At 37.6% G+C, this 15528-nt stretch overlaps 1 long non-coding RNA gene across 1 annotated transcript; it reads right to left on the reverse strand.

The window, feature by feature from the left end:
• Positions 1 to 10615: 10615 nt before the first annotated feature.
• LOC137084113 (uncharacterized) lies at positions 10616 to 13730 on the reverse strand. Its single transcript, XR_010906700.1, has 3 exons — positions 12601 to 13730; positions 11854 to 12013; positions 10616 to 11684 (listed from the first exon to the last, which is right to left on the reverse strand). It is a non-coding gene; the product is annotated as an uncharacterized lncRNA (long non-coding RNA).
• Positions 13731 to 15528: the final 1798 nt, after the last annotated feature.

The following is a 15528-nucleotide window of genomic DNA, read 5'->3' on the forward strand; positions in this document are numbered from 1 at the left end:
GCGAGCTGTGTGAACACAGCTAAGCTGCTGCAGACGAGAGAGAATTAACGTGCGTGTGATAATCTATTCAAAATATCGTTCATAACGGATCATTTATAATGCACTCCTGACATAAATTAAGAAATGAATGTCACTGCAACCTAGTTTTATCATAAACAGTGTTCAAATGTTGAAGCTGGAGTCTTTAATCTGTCTGTTTATACTGAGTTTTGTCCAGATAAAGTAAGTGTGTGATGTTTTAACGAGCAGTGAATGTTGAACAATAGTAATCTGAGACCGTCTATGATCATTGAAAGGCATGGGGTTAAAACAGCAAAAAAAAAAAAAACACACAAAAAATGAGAGAGAGAGAGAGAGAGAGAGAGAGAGAGAGAGAGAGAGAGAGAGAGAGAGAGAGAGAGAGAGAGAGAGAGAGAGAGAGAGAGAGAGAGAGAGAGAGAGACTTTTGACTTTGGGGTCTTCTTTAATCAATCAATAAATACATAAGAGCCTTATTAAATAAATAACAACAAACATCCCATCAAACAAAGGCATTTGTGCCTACTTACATTACATTTTTACATGCTTTTTTTTTTTTTTTTTTTTTTTTTTTTTAAATTAAAAATTAAACAGTAAACAGTCATCAACATCAACATCACAAATACAATGATTTACAGCCCATTTACCTTTAAACATCTCCATATCATTCACCAATTTGTAATATGTAAACTCAATTTTAATACGAGATTTTAATAATCCCTTTAAAACAGACACAACATCAGTTGACCCAGCATCACTCATGCGATGTTTTCTTGATAGCCATATCGCCAATTTTGCCTGACCAAAAAGAAAGTTTAACAGAACATGTTCTTCCCTCCTACTTTTAATATACTTAGGTCCATAAATAAAGAGTACTGGAGTAAAAACTTCTCCTAAATTTTGAGCCCACTCTTCTAAGATACAAAACAAGGATTGAAGCCTTTCACACTTGAGGAACAAATGAAACACGTTCTCCTCCTCACTACAAAATGGACAACCCACCCCAACCTCTGGATCAAGGTGTGCTCTGTGTCTGTTTGTAGCTATACTCCCGTGCACTACTCTCCACTGAAGGTCACCAGACCTTTTCTCAATGGGTAGCTTATACAGGGACCTCCAGCGTCCTTTAGGGGACTCACCTGGCCCTAGAACCTCCCGCCATTTGGACTCGCTGACACTCTGCAGTGTGTTAAGATGCCACACTTTCACACACATAGTGTAAATGTCTCTCTTGTTCGCATCGCCAAAGGCGGCCAAAAAAGGTATCTTAAATGACAATATACAACCTTCTTTTTCTTGCCATGTACCAGTCTTTGCTGTAAAAAACAATTCTGGAAAGTCAGAGTTATCAGCCTCTTCATCAACAGTCTCCATTGCCTGTCGAAAATCCTGAGGCAGAGACTCTAGAATCTGAGTCAACATATTTTGTGCCATCCTGACTGATTTTATTCCAAGTTTTGAAGCAAAATTTTCAGGGCTTATCCAACTTTTTTTATCTTTTAAATGTCCAATTTTTGTCATATTTGCAGCCCACATGGCTTTTCTGAAAGTATCTGATTTGAAAACATTTGATTCCAGTTCAGAATTGAAAAAAAGTGGTTCCTCTTTCAGCCATAATTTTTCTGTGTTAGCCGCACTCCGTGAAAAACTAAAAATTGTCCATGACTTTAAAATTGATCTGTAAAAGACACTCAGCCCACTTAAATTCAGTTTGTCAAAGTCCATCAAAAACAAATGGCGGTCCAGCTCCATGTTTCCAGCTCTTCTTAGGAGGGCACAGGCCACTTCAGCCCAGCTCACATCCACTCCATAGAGCAGTCTTTGCGCCGTCTGCATTCTGAAAGTCCGGAGTCTTGCTCTGATGTCCACCAGTCCCTGGCCTCCTTCTTGTCTAGGTAGATACAGTACCGCCGCCTTCAGCCAGTGCTGTCCCGACCAGAAAAAATCCACTAGTCGCTTTTGTATTCCTCGCACTAGATCCTCAGGAGGTTCAAGTATTGTCATTCTATGCCAGAGTGAAGAAGCAACCAAGTTGTTGCATATTAGGACCCTCCCCCTATATGACAACTGGGGTAGCAACCATTTCCATCGAGACAACTTTGCACACACTTTCTCCAAGAGGCCTTCCCAATTTTTTTTCTTAAACTCCTCTGTCCCCAAGAACACTCCTAAATAATTAAACCCTGCACTTCCCCACTGTAAACCACCAGGAAGGTTAGGACCTTTGGAAACACTACCACACCATAAAGCATCGCTCTTTCCCCAATTAACTACTGCTGATGAGGCTCTTCCATACAACTCTAATGCCTGTTTAAGCACTTGAATATCACTTTGATCTCTGATTATAACAGTGACGTCATCAGCATAGGCCGAGAGTTTAACAGAACAGTTTAGGGCATTGAGCTGCAGGCCCTTTAACTCTCTTCTCATTTTACATAACAAGGGTTCAATTACAATGCTGTATAATTGGCCCGAGATTGGACAACCTTGTCTGATTCCTCTTTTAACTTTAATAGGAATACTCAAAGCACCACCCATTTTGATCATACATGTCGCTTCGGCATATAAAAGTCCAATCCTTGAAATAAATTTTTCCCCAAACCCAAAAGCATTTAGAGTTTCAAACAGAAAAACATGATCAACCCTGTCAAAGGCCTTTTCTTGATCCAGAGACACCAGGCCCATACTAACATCTTTAAAATAAGCATAATCAACAACATCCCTGATTAAATGAAGATTATCCATGATTGACCTATTTTTAACACAATATGACTGATCCTTGTGTACTACTTCATACAACACCTTATTTAATCTATTTGCAAGAACCTTTGAATAGATTTTATACTCTGTACACAAAATTGCCACAGGTCTCAAATTCTTTAAAAGTGTTAAGTCTCCTTTTTTCGGGAGCAAAGATAATACAGCTCGTTGACAGCTAGTTGGAAGAACACCTTCACTGAAACATTCCTGAAGGACTTCAAAATAATCATCTCCAATTATTGTCCAAAATGATTTATAAAACTCGGCCGGTAGTCCATCCAGGCCAGGGCTCTTGTCTGAAGAGAGACCCTTTACAGCCAGAGAGACCTCCTCAAAGGAGATGTCAGTCTCTAAGAACACTTTATTATCCTCAGATAGCACCGGTAAGTCTTTTAGCAGCTCTCTTCTGCAATGTTCATCAGATGTTTCAGCAGCGTACAAATTGGAGTAAAACTCAACAGCAATCTTTCGCATTTTCCGTGGTTCTGAAGTAACATGTCCATTATTGTCCTTTAATGAAAGCATCAAATTCTTCTGGCCCACTTTGCGCTCTAAATTAAAAAAGAAAGTCGTAGGAGCATCCATGTCCTTCAGGGTTAAATAACGGCTTCTTATGAGAGCTCCTTTAACCCGTTCATTCAGTATTAAACTTAAATGATTTTTCTTTTCAGTCCAGCGTTCTTTTAAATTAGCATCATCATTGACAGTCATTTCCATTTCAATATCCACAATCTCTTTTTCAAGCCACTTTAAAGTATTTTTTAAAACTTCAGATGAATAAGCAGAAAATTTCTGACAGAAATCCCTTATGTGCACTTTTCCAACTTCCCACCACTGTATAATACTTCCAAAAAGGTGTTTTTCTGCTTGCCATGCTTCCCAAAACAGCTTAAAAGTTTCACAAAACTCTTTATCTTTTAAAAGTTTGGTGTTAAAGTGCCAGTAACAGCTTTTCTGTGTACTTTTAGACAGTGTAAAACCAACCCTAATGAGTTTATGATCAGAAAGTATGTTAGGAATAATTTCTGTACTAACAACTCTATTTTTCAAATTACAAGATATATAAAATCGATCCAAACGAGCAGCAGAAATCCTATCATTACAGACCTTTACCCATGTATATTGTTTTATAGAAGGATTGTGTTCCCTCCATACATCAAAGAGATTCAAATTTTCTATAAAACCAGCTAAAGTAGATGCTGAAGATGCATGAGTTTCCTCCCCATTTCTGTCAAGAGTAAAATCAAGAGTGCAATTCCAGTCCCCTCCCACAACAATATACACATCTTCATTTTCTTCACTAACTATTTGTTCAAACTTTTTGAAAAGTAAACTCCTTTCTGCTCCAACATTTGGAGCATAAATATTTACGAACAAGAATTTAAAATTACCAATTTCAGCTTTAACAGTTAAAAGCCTTCCTGGCTCTATTTCATTTTTTAATAGCACCTTAGCATTTATAGTAGGAGAAAAGAGGATAGCCACACCAGCACTTAAATTGGTCCCGTGACTGAGAACATACTCTCCCCTCCACCACAAACCCCAGTCAACTTCATTACTCAAACTGCTATGAGTTTCTTGCAAGAATGTAACACTCAGTTCTTTCAGATTAATGATTTCGGATAAAACCTCATTCTTTCTCCGATCCCTCATCCCATTGATATTGAGAGAACCAACCCTTAAAATCTCCATAAGAAAATTAGAGAGAAGGAGATAACAGATCAGATAGAAACAGAAACTTTCAGCCATTACAATTATTTAGATTTTCCCTTCGCTTTTCCCATCCTTTTTCCTGATCTAACAACAGTTAAATACTTTTTAAGACGAAATCTTTTCTGTTGTGAAAGTTCATCATAGCTGCTTTTTTTACTAGCCCACATAACTGAGGCAATAAACTTGTCAGCATCAGGGAAATAATCTCTTATTTCAACACCTGCCTTTCCTTTTGTCTTATCCAGAAATGAATTAATCTGCTGAAGGGGATATAAATCCTCTACAACATCATCCCTCATTCCATCATCAGTATACTGTGATAGACTTTCAGTCTCATCAGCCATATCTTCCTCATAAACACCTTTCTGTAAAACATCATCATCATCAGCGTCACTCTGATCATCATCATCCTCCCTCACTTCTTTTTCAGGTAAATTAACACATCCAGGTTTCTCCACACAGCTAGCATTTTCATCCAGCTCACTCACCTCCTCCTGTTGCTCGTCTTCTCCCTCTTTAGCTTCTTTATCCTGCTCTTCGGTTCTCTCCTTTTCTTTGTTATTAACCGGTAGCATTTCTTGATTAACTACCGTCACATCATTTCCATCATCACGAGATGTAGAAGGGCGCTGTTCTGATCTATGTGGACACATTAATCGCTTATGGCCCAAATCTCCACATTCATAACACTTCAAACTCATCGTACTCGCGTAGACCATGAAAGAATTCTCTCCGTGAGAAACACGGAAAGAAACTTCCAAGGTCTTCTCCGGCGAACTGAGAAACATATAAACATGTCGTTTGAAAGACAAAACGTGCTTTAGTGCGGCGTCCTTACATCCAAGTGGGACTGCTTTTATAGGACTTGCTATCTTACCAAATCTCAGTAACTCCTTCACGATAGCTTCATTAGATATGAATGGGGGAGCATTCGAAACTATTACTTTAGTCGCTGGGGCAGATAGCGGGGTTACCGGAACAAAAGTTTCCTTCACCCATATTCCGCTTACCGTTAGTTCACTAACGAGTGCTTCAGTTTTCAAAAACACGACTATCGCTTTATTCATGCATGACGCCGAGATAATGTTTCCAAAACCAATTTTCTGACCGATAACTAGGAGTAAATCCTCCAATGTCACCCCAGCGTCAGGCACACACCTGCAGCCATTCCGGAGTGACAGAGGGGATGTTCCCTGCGCGTGGGCAGTCGCCATCCCGGCGACTACACAACGCACACACACAAAACAACTTTCCTTCCTATACTGGTAGATTTAAAACACAGCGAAGGGAGAAATATAAATAAGTGCATAAAGCAGAAAGGAAACACCGAAGAACACTCAACCACGCTCTCAACACGCGCTCAGCACCTCCACAAACTCCCAGCATGCACCAGAGAGAGAGAGAGAGAGAGAGAGAGAGAGAGAGAGAGAGAGAGAGAGAGAGAGAGAGAGAGAGAGAGAGAGAGAGAGAGAGAGAGAGAGAGAGAGAGAGAGATACATAGCTAATGACTAAACATAATATTTCATGGCTCTATACATTACTTTGTGAAGACAGTGCCATAATACAGTGACATATTATGTTTTTAGCCATATAAAAAGAATAATCATCTGTATGGGTAAATTTTACCTGCTGGCGGTTTTAGGTATAAAGCGACCCCTAGCTGTTCTAATGTTAACTAATAATCAATACTGAGCATTCACGGGATGAACTAATTGACTGATTGTAATGTTAATGTAGCCGCATTACGTTAATCTTGTTAACTGCTTCACATATTCATAATTAATCATAATTAATAATCATAATTAGTTAAGAATAATTATTAATATTTCCTTTCTGTGCTAATTTGCTACAGTATTGATGACATAATTAAAAATGTTGGGGTGAACTATAAAACCTTAAAAGGATGGCACGCTAGCACAGGTAAAATGCTTTTCTCTATTCCCTTTATCTCCTATTGAGTGACTGATATTATTTAACAAAAAAATACCATAATACAAATAATAAAACTAAGATAATTTGAGACAATAGAGATCTTAATCCATGCAGTTGACTGAAAATATTACTGGGGACAAGGAAACAAACTCACTCCAGGTCAAAAATACATACATCTGAAGGTGGCCAGTAAGCTATAATAGGAAGCTGTCAAAAAGCTCTATTCTTAACCCCTCAGAGTGTTGACATAGATGTAGACACACGAAAAGGACTTGATGGAAATAACTGTTTCATTATTTCAGACAAGATCCCCACGGCAGAGATATATCAAACATCTTTCATTTGAGCCCTTGCATGTGTCAGGGGGTTGTTGAGGTGTTGGAATATGATATGCAAAACCTTGTTTTAGCCTGATGGGAAAGCCATGTCTTTCTCCTCAGGCATGTGGCCTGGGACTCATCCAGCAAGCAGCTACAATGAAGGTTATATAACCTGGCCTAGGGAGTCACTAGATCCAAGCTCAGTGTGTGAGTCCTAGGTCTGGAGAGATTTCACCGGCTGATGGAACTATGTCAGGCTCATATGAAAGGATCAGTGGTGTAATTTATTAAAATACCCACAATGGGCTTGGAGGTGATGGCGCTGTGGGAAACCGGCACAAGCTTTTGCTCCAAAACTGCCATTTAGAGGAACTGGCAAAGGGTCATAAATCCTCATCAAAAGCACAATGTCCAACCTGTCATTCAGCTCTTATTGTGGAAGGAATTTAATTAGCGCTGGACCCTCTGCATGTTTAAATGGGATGAGCTAATTTGCACGTCAAACTGTAGTGATGACTGCCTTAGCATGTGGCATAATGACATGCATTTTCTAGCTATCAAGCTTAGTTACACTGCATTGAAGAATTAACTTGTTTGCTTGAAAGGCTTGGATTCACATGAGATATTAGCATATTAGTAATAATTTGCCGTTCCTTGTACTGCTTACATAATTCTCAATATTTGACCTGCAATGGATTTCACAAACCCCCAAGGACTTTTCTCACAGATGTCTGTCTACATAAATTAATTGCATTTACTTTAACTTTTATTAACTTTTACTTTTATTTTTTATTTAATATATATATATATATATATATATATATATATATATATATATATATATATATATATATATATATATATATATATATATATATATATATATATATATATATATATAACCTAATTTCTCATTAATGCAATTATCTAATCAACCAATCACATGGCATTTGCTTCAATGCATTTAGGGGTGTGGTCCTGGTCAAGACAATCTCCTGAACTCCAAACTGAATGTCAGAATGGGAAAGAAAGGTGATTTAAGCAATTTTGAGCGTGGCATGGTTGTTGGTGCCAGACGGGCCGGTCTAAGTATGTCACAATATGCTGAGTTACTGGGATTTTCACACCATTTCTAGGGTTTACAAAGAATGGTGTGAAAAGTTATAAACATCCAGTATGCGACACTCCTGTGGGCGAAAATGTCTTGTTGATGCTAGAGGTCAGAGGAGAATGGGCCAACTGATTCAAGCTGATAGATGAGCAACTTTGACTGAAATAACCACTTGTTACATCTGATGTATGCAGCAAAGCATTTGTGAAGCCACAACACGCACAACTTTGAGGCGGATAGGTTACAACAGCAGAAGACCCCACCGGGTACCACTCATCTCCACTACAAATAGGAAAAAGAGGCTACAGTTTGCACAAGCTCACCAAAGTCGGACAGTTGAAGACTCGAAAAATGTTGCCTGATCTGATGAGTCTCGATTTCTGTTGATACATTCAGATGGTAGAGTCAGAATTTGGCGTAAACAGAATGAGAACATGGATCCATCATGCCATGGCCTACCTGAGCATTGTTTCTTATCATGTCCATCCCTTTATGACCACCATGTAGCCGTCCTCTCGCTACTTCCAGCAGGAAGTCACAAAATTTGAAACATTTTAAATTGTTTTCTTGAACATGACAATGAGTTCACTGTACTAAAATGGCCCCCATAGTTACCAGATCTTAACCCAATATATCAGAGTATCCCTCCATATAAAATCTCTCCAGATCCTTCAGATCCCCATATCCATGTTTGTGCTTCTTATCTTCAGTTCACCCCACTCATTTTCTATCGGATTTAGGTCAGAGAACTGGGAAGATCATGGGACACCACCACACCTGTCTCTAACTTTACCCTTAAACTTACCCATACCACCACACCTGTCTCTAACTTTACCCTTAAACTTACCCATATCACCTCACCTGTCTCTAACTTTACCCTTAAACTTACCCACACCACCACACCTGTCTCTAACTTTACCCTTAAACTTACCCACACCACCACACCTGTCTCTAACTTTACCCCTAAACTTACCCATACCACCACACCTGTCCCTAACTTTACCCTTAAACTTACCCACACCACCACACCTGTCTCTAACTTTACCCTTAAACTTACCCATACCACCACACCTGTCTCTAACTTTACCCTTAAACTTACCCATACCACCACACCGGTCCCTAACTTTACCCTTAAACTTACCTACACCACCATACCTGTCTCTAACTTTACCCTTAAACTTACCCACACCATCACACCTGTCTCTAACTTTACCCTTAAACTTACCCATATCACCACACCTGTCCCTAACTTTACCCTTAAACTTACCCATACCACCACACCTGTATCTAACTTTACCCTTAAACTTACCCATACCACCACACCTGTCTCTAACTTTACCCTTAAACTTACCCATACCACCACACCTGTCTCTAACTTTACCCTTAAACTTACCTATATCACCACACCTGTCCCTAACTTTACCCTTAAACTTACCCATACCACCACACCTGTCTCTAACTTTACCCTTAAACTTACCCATACCATCACACCTGTCCCTAACTTTACACTTAAACTTACCTACACCACCATACCTGTCTCTAACTTTACCCTTAAACTTACCCACACCACCACACCTGTCCCTAACTTTACCCTTAAACTTACCTACACCACCATACCTGTCTCTAACTTTACCCTTAAACTTACCCACACCACCACACCTGTCTCTAACTTTACCCTTAAACTTACCCATACCACCACACCTGTCTCTAACTTTACTCTTAAACTTACCCATACCACCACACCTGTCTCTAACTTTACCCTTAAACTTACCCATACCACCACACCTGTCTCTAACTTTACCCTTAAACTTACCCATATCACCACACCTGTCCCTAACTTTACCCTTAAACTTACCCATACCACCACACCTGTCTCTAACTTTACCCTTAAACTTACCCATACCACCACACCTGTCTCTAACTTTACCCTTAAACTTACCCATACCACCACACCTGTCTCTAACTTTACCCTTAAACTTACCCACACCACCACACCTGTCTCTAACTTTACCCTTAAACATACCCATACCACCACACCTGTCTCTTACTTTACCCTTAAACTTACCCATACCACCACGCCTGTCTCTAACTTTACCCTTAAACTTACCCACACCACCACACCTGTCCCTAACTTTACCCTTAAACTTACCCACACCACCACACCTGTCCCTAACTTTACCTTTATCTACTATTGTTTGTATTGCAAAACACTTTTGCTGATATTAAGTTGCACTGTAAAAAATTTCCCTGTAAAATAACAGTAAAGAGCTGGCAGCAGAGACGCCAGCAGTATACCGTTATTTTTACGGTATTCATATGTAAAATGATTTTACGGTAGTAGTCTGTAAACTAGAAAAACGGTATATTTCTGTATTTTTATAATTTACAGTAAAGAGCTGGCAGCAGAGACGCCAGCAGTATACCGTTATTTTTACGGTATTCATATGTAAAATGACTTTACAGTAGTAGTCTGTAAACCAGAAATGCTGTATATGTCTGTAGTCACACTGTTAAATGATTTCACAGTCTAATACAGTAGACTGTGAGAATTAAAGTAACAACCTAAACAATAGATTTTCAATATATAAATATATATTATAATTTTCAAATAATCACAGAAATATGTTGCATTTTTTAAATAAGTTTTTTATTTTTTACTGTATTAGAAACAATAAATTTAGCAGTTTCCTAAAATATCAGTCTTCGTTGCAATCAATATTAATTGCAATTAACTTCAGTATTCTCAGGGCTATAGGCAATTGCTTAAGATATGCATTATTGTGAAATGGAAAATAAGCAATAACTTCAAAATCAAATGCCTTTATTCCAAAGAGCAATGTCAATTTTAGCATGAATACAAAAAATGGAAAAAAATAACATAAAACAAAATCCTGTTGGGCATTTCTACGAGATTTCTAGTAGCAAAAAGAGCCTAGTAGTATCTGTTTTAGACTATGGCAATAAACTTGAAGAGTTAGTTCACCCAGCCCATGATTTACTAACCTTCAAGTCAGTATATATGACATTCTTCTTTTAGATTCTTCTTTTTATTTCAAAATGCTTACACTACGTCTGACGTGCGTAACTGGTGTACAATGTCAGACGTAGCGCAAGCGGTTTGAACTGCGAGAGGCACTACACTTTTTTCATAAGCTGAATAAGAACGGTGATTAGCCTGAAGCTAGATAATTTACTTAATAAAATATTAAATATGGATATTTTTCTGACACAAACGCAATAATTCACTTCAGAAGGCCCTTTTTAATCCGCCGGAGCCGTGTGGAGCAGTTATATGATGTATATGTGCACTTTTATGGACTTAAAAAAACAGAACAACAATGCCGTTATAAAGCTTGGAAGAGCTAGGACATTTATTAATATAACTCTGACTGTATTCGTCTGAAAGAATAATGTCATATACACATAGGATGACTTGAGGGTAGGAAATCATGGGCTAATTTTCATTTTTGTGTGAACTAACCCTTTATATTGCTCAGAGACTGCCCCTAACCCTTACCAAACATGAAGGGAAAAACCTAGTTAATTAAAACCTAGTTTAATTTAACACATAAGTTTGAAGACCTACAAAGTACAGTACAACATTTTGAGAGTAGGCATCAATAATATGCATAAATTAAAACATTTTAGGGTTTATTTCATTTCAGGTTACTCTTTAAATTGTCCTGTGAGGTAGGCTTGTATTTTTACCGCTTAAAATATTCATTTGAGGTAGCTTGTGTATTTACATCTTAGTTTATATGGATCCAGGAGAGATGTCCATCACTTTGGTAGCCGCTGTTCCTCTCTGCAGTATTATTCCAGTGTTGTCACTGTCAAACAACAACAAACAATCATAATAATAAATAAACTGTAAAATCACGAACGTACAGTATACACTCCAAGCTAATGCTTACAAAAGTTAATAATACCAGTTCTCTTGTGGTTTAATGTGGTAATGCCAGACTGTCAAAACAAAGAGAGCAAGATTAAAGAGCTCACCGATTTATATCAAAGTTCCATTGAAAGTCAAGGAGATTCTTCAGTAGCATGGCGACGTGTCTCAAAAGACTTCTTCTGGACGATCATACCGTTCTTCTTGGAGACAACCTTGCCCCTTTTGGCCTTTGTCCCTTTCTCTGGATTTATACCAACAAAGCACCTGAAATCAAAATAGTCTAAGATCAGAGTGTTGCAACAACATGCTTTCAGTTAAATGCAATGAATTGTTTTGTTTTTTGTCTTTCTTCATTGCACAAATAGAGTGGACTTGAATGACATATAAAAGTGACATCAAATTAAATTATATTAAAGTCAAGTCAACTTTATTTCTATAGCGCTTTTTACAATGCAGATTATTTCAAAGCAGTTACACAGTGTTAAACATGAAAATAATGCAACAGAATTTGATTCGGAGGTACAGCCACTCTGGAGAAAAAAAGTGATTACATCAGCTCATTTCAAATATCATATAGTGACAATGTGGGCAGATCAGTAATTTAGTTTATAATAGTTAATTTAGTTTAGTAATTACATTTATTTGGATATTTAGTTAAAAAAATTATATACATACATATATATTTTTAATTATTACAATTTAGTATATAAAGCCTGTATAGTCAAGCAAAATACCATGTGTGTGGCTTGAAAAGTACAGTACTAATACCATTTTATGCGGAAAAAAATACAAACAAATTAATTTAATTGTATATATCCATATAATGATGACAAGTAATGGAGAGTTTTTACCTCTAAATGAATTCCAGAGTGCAGGGTCCCTCATCTTGAAACTGAAGGTTGAATGTAGTTGCAAATACAGCAGCAAGCCCCATTGCAAATGTTGGTGTGATGCCCTAAGAGATTACACGGTCCTCAGAGATGATTATCCAACCTTTAACTGGGACTTGCCCAGTTGCACCTGAAACTTCAAGTCAAAGCATACATATTACCTTGTGTATATGATATACAATGTGTCTATCAATGAATCTAAATGAAATATACTAGGCAGTATCAGACTAGGACTTGCAGGAAGACTAAATTGTCTCAATGTCAGCTGAAGTAGCAGACACCTGTAGGGAACAAATACATTATTCTTACCATGGTAAGATTTTTAAGAAGAAAAATTATAAAAGGTCAATAATTAGTAAACACTAGGTGAGAGCAACCTACAGGCAAATGAGGTAGGCTAAGTACCTACAGTCAAACTGCTAAATAGATTTGGCAATCAAAAAATTATGGGTAGCAATTTTATTTTTTACAGGTATTGGGGGAGTTCTACTGCAAATGTTACCAAATTTAAACAAAAAAAACACCCAAAAGTAATATTGTTTTGGCTATTCAAATCTGAGCCTCACTGTTAAATGAAATGTTCAAATACCAAGCAAGATAAGCTCCTGAGCATCAGTTTGATATCAAACATTATTTGCGAAATGAAAAAAATTTCAATTACCGTTTATTTTGTAGATGCAAGACCCGATAGAGGTTGATGAAGAACACTCGATGATATCCAGCACGTCCTCTAAACTGTGTGTCCTCTTCTGGAAAATCTCCTATCCAAATAATGTTTCCTGAAGTCTCCCCAGGAGTTAATGGCAAATTATTTCTAGGTTTCATTAAAGAAAATTGTCCAAAAGCAGTAGCCTCGATTTGTTGTATCAAACTTCTGAACGTACTCCAAACTCCACAGTCAACACTCAGTTTCCAAAAAATACTGTTGTGTACTGTAATTTAAAACATTAGCATACTGTTTAGGGCCTCTTTCCTGTTCCTCCAAATTAAGCAGCCCACAATGCATTGCTAACTACAGTATTAAACTGTTTAACAAGAAAACGGCATTTTAGTGTTGAAAATTGGCTGTAAATTTACAGCAATTGCTTACAGTGTGGGGTAAAAATGGGTAGGTTTAAAGGGAAAACTAAATTGGTTTAGTTCACCCAAAAATGAAAATTAGATGTTTATCTGCTTACCCATAGGGCATCCAAGATGTAGGTGTGTTTGTGTCTTCAGTAGGACACAAATGAAGATTTTTAACTCCAATCGTTGCTCGTATAATGTCATCTTGGATGTCCTGGGGGTAAGAAGATAAACATAACATTTTCTTTTTTGGGTGATCTATCCCTAATAATATAAAAAGGAAACCTAATAATATAAAGGGAGGCTGACAAAATTAACTGTTGGATATTTTGGTATGTTCAATTCAAACAATCAAGTAAATGATATTCAGAGAATTCATTGAGTTAATAAAGTTCATTATTACTGGTATTTACTAAGCCATTGAATTTTTTTTAAAGTGTACACAACAGAGCTTTTACTGCTGCTTTACATAGCTTACATAAATCGAGCTTCACATCTAAATGGAAAAAAAAAACATCAAGTTAGTAATTTAGGAGTGTTATTATCTCTCTCTTTCACTTTCACTCTCACAATCACATTTAGCTTTATAGAAGAAAAGAGCCATTTCAGAGTGTTCAAATGCCTTTACTTTTTCAGATTTTGTGATGTGTTTGTGTTATCTCAAGAGTCCTTTGCACAAAGATGCAATAAACACTGATTATTATCATGATCACTGTCATTTGTGGTTTCAGATTTATTTATTTATTTATTTATTTATTTATTTATTTATTTATTTATTTATTTATTTATTTATTTATTTATTTATTTATTTATTTATTTATTTATTTATTTATTTATTTATTATTGTTTGTTTGTTTGTTTGTTTATACCCTCCCATTTCCATTAATTCCTGAAACAAACAAGTCAAATTCCCAGAGAATGCACATTCTCCCTGTGAACACCCAAAGCCTCTCTCTGCATTAATAGCTCCTCAGGAGAGGGCCTGTACGTCAGACTTTATCTCCAGAGGAGATGAGCAAGCCAAATGAAGGTTCAACTTGAGAACAAGCCTACCTTGCAATCTCATGGGAATGCTCGGAGAACATTAAGTGAAACATCAGTTATGTGAAAAACAAATGGGGGGATGTGAAAACCCCTTAAGAATTGCTGCACCAGCAATTCATCAGACCCCACCATAAATCTCAAAAACTCTCAGTTGGGGAGAAGACAAGACGTGAGAGAGAGAGAGAGAGAGAGAGAGAGAGAGAGAGAGAGAGAGAGAGAGAGAGAGAGAGAGAGAGAGAGAGAGAGAGAGAGAGAGAGAGAGAGAGAGAGAGAGAGAGAGAGAGAGAGAGAGAGATTGACTTATAAGAGTTATGAGGTGGCACAAAAGAACTTCCTTCCTGCTTGAATGGTGGATGATAAAATTGGCTAATTTAAAAGGAAATATATGTATGTGTTGTCTCTTTGGGGTGTTTTGTTGAACATTTAGGAGCTCATCTTCACATGAGAGCTCTTGTCTCCGGACCAAGCTGTTCTTCAGGCAAGGCTTTAATTGGGCTGCTGATGCCGTTCATCCTTTTTGCATTGGAGTTTTCCATTTAAAGTAGGCACCAACATGATTTGGATAAAGACAAATGAAGTTTGTTCTATGCTCAGGAGCAATGGGAACGTTGTAATAAAGATGCATTAGGAACTGGAGTAACGCGCCTTGGCAATGTGTCACGCAGTTGTGGCCCCTGGGAGAGGTGGGCAGGAGCAATCTCTCAATGTAGGCTCTCATCGGCTCTTGTCAATCAAATCTGTGCATATGATAATGAAGTTCAGCATTTTGGGTGTTGTGCT

The sequence above is a fragment of the Pseudorasbora parva genome, chromosome 1 (assembly GCF_024679245.1).
Source record: "Pseudorasbora parva isolate DD20220531a chromosome 1, ASM2467924v1, whole genome shotgun sequence".
Taxonomy (NCBI): Eukaryota; Metazoa; Chordata; class Actinopteri; order Cypriniformes; family Gobionidae; genus Pseudorasbora; species Pseudorasbora parva.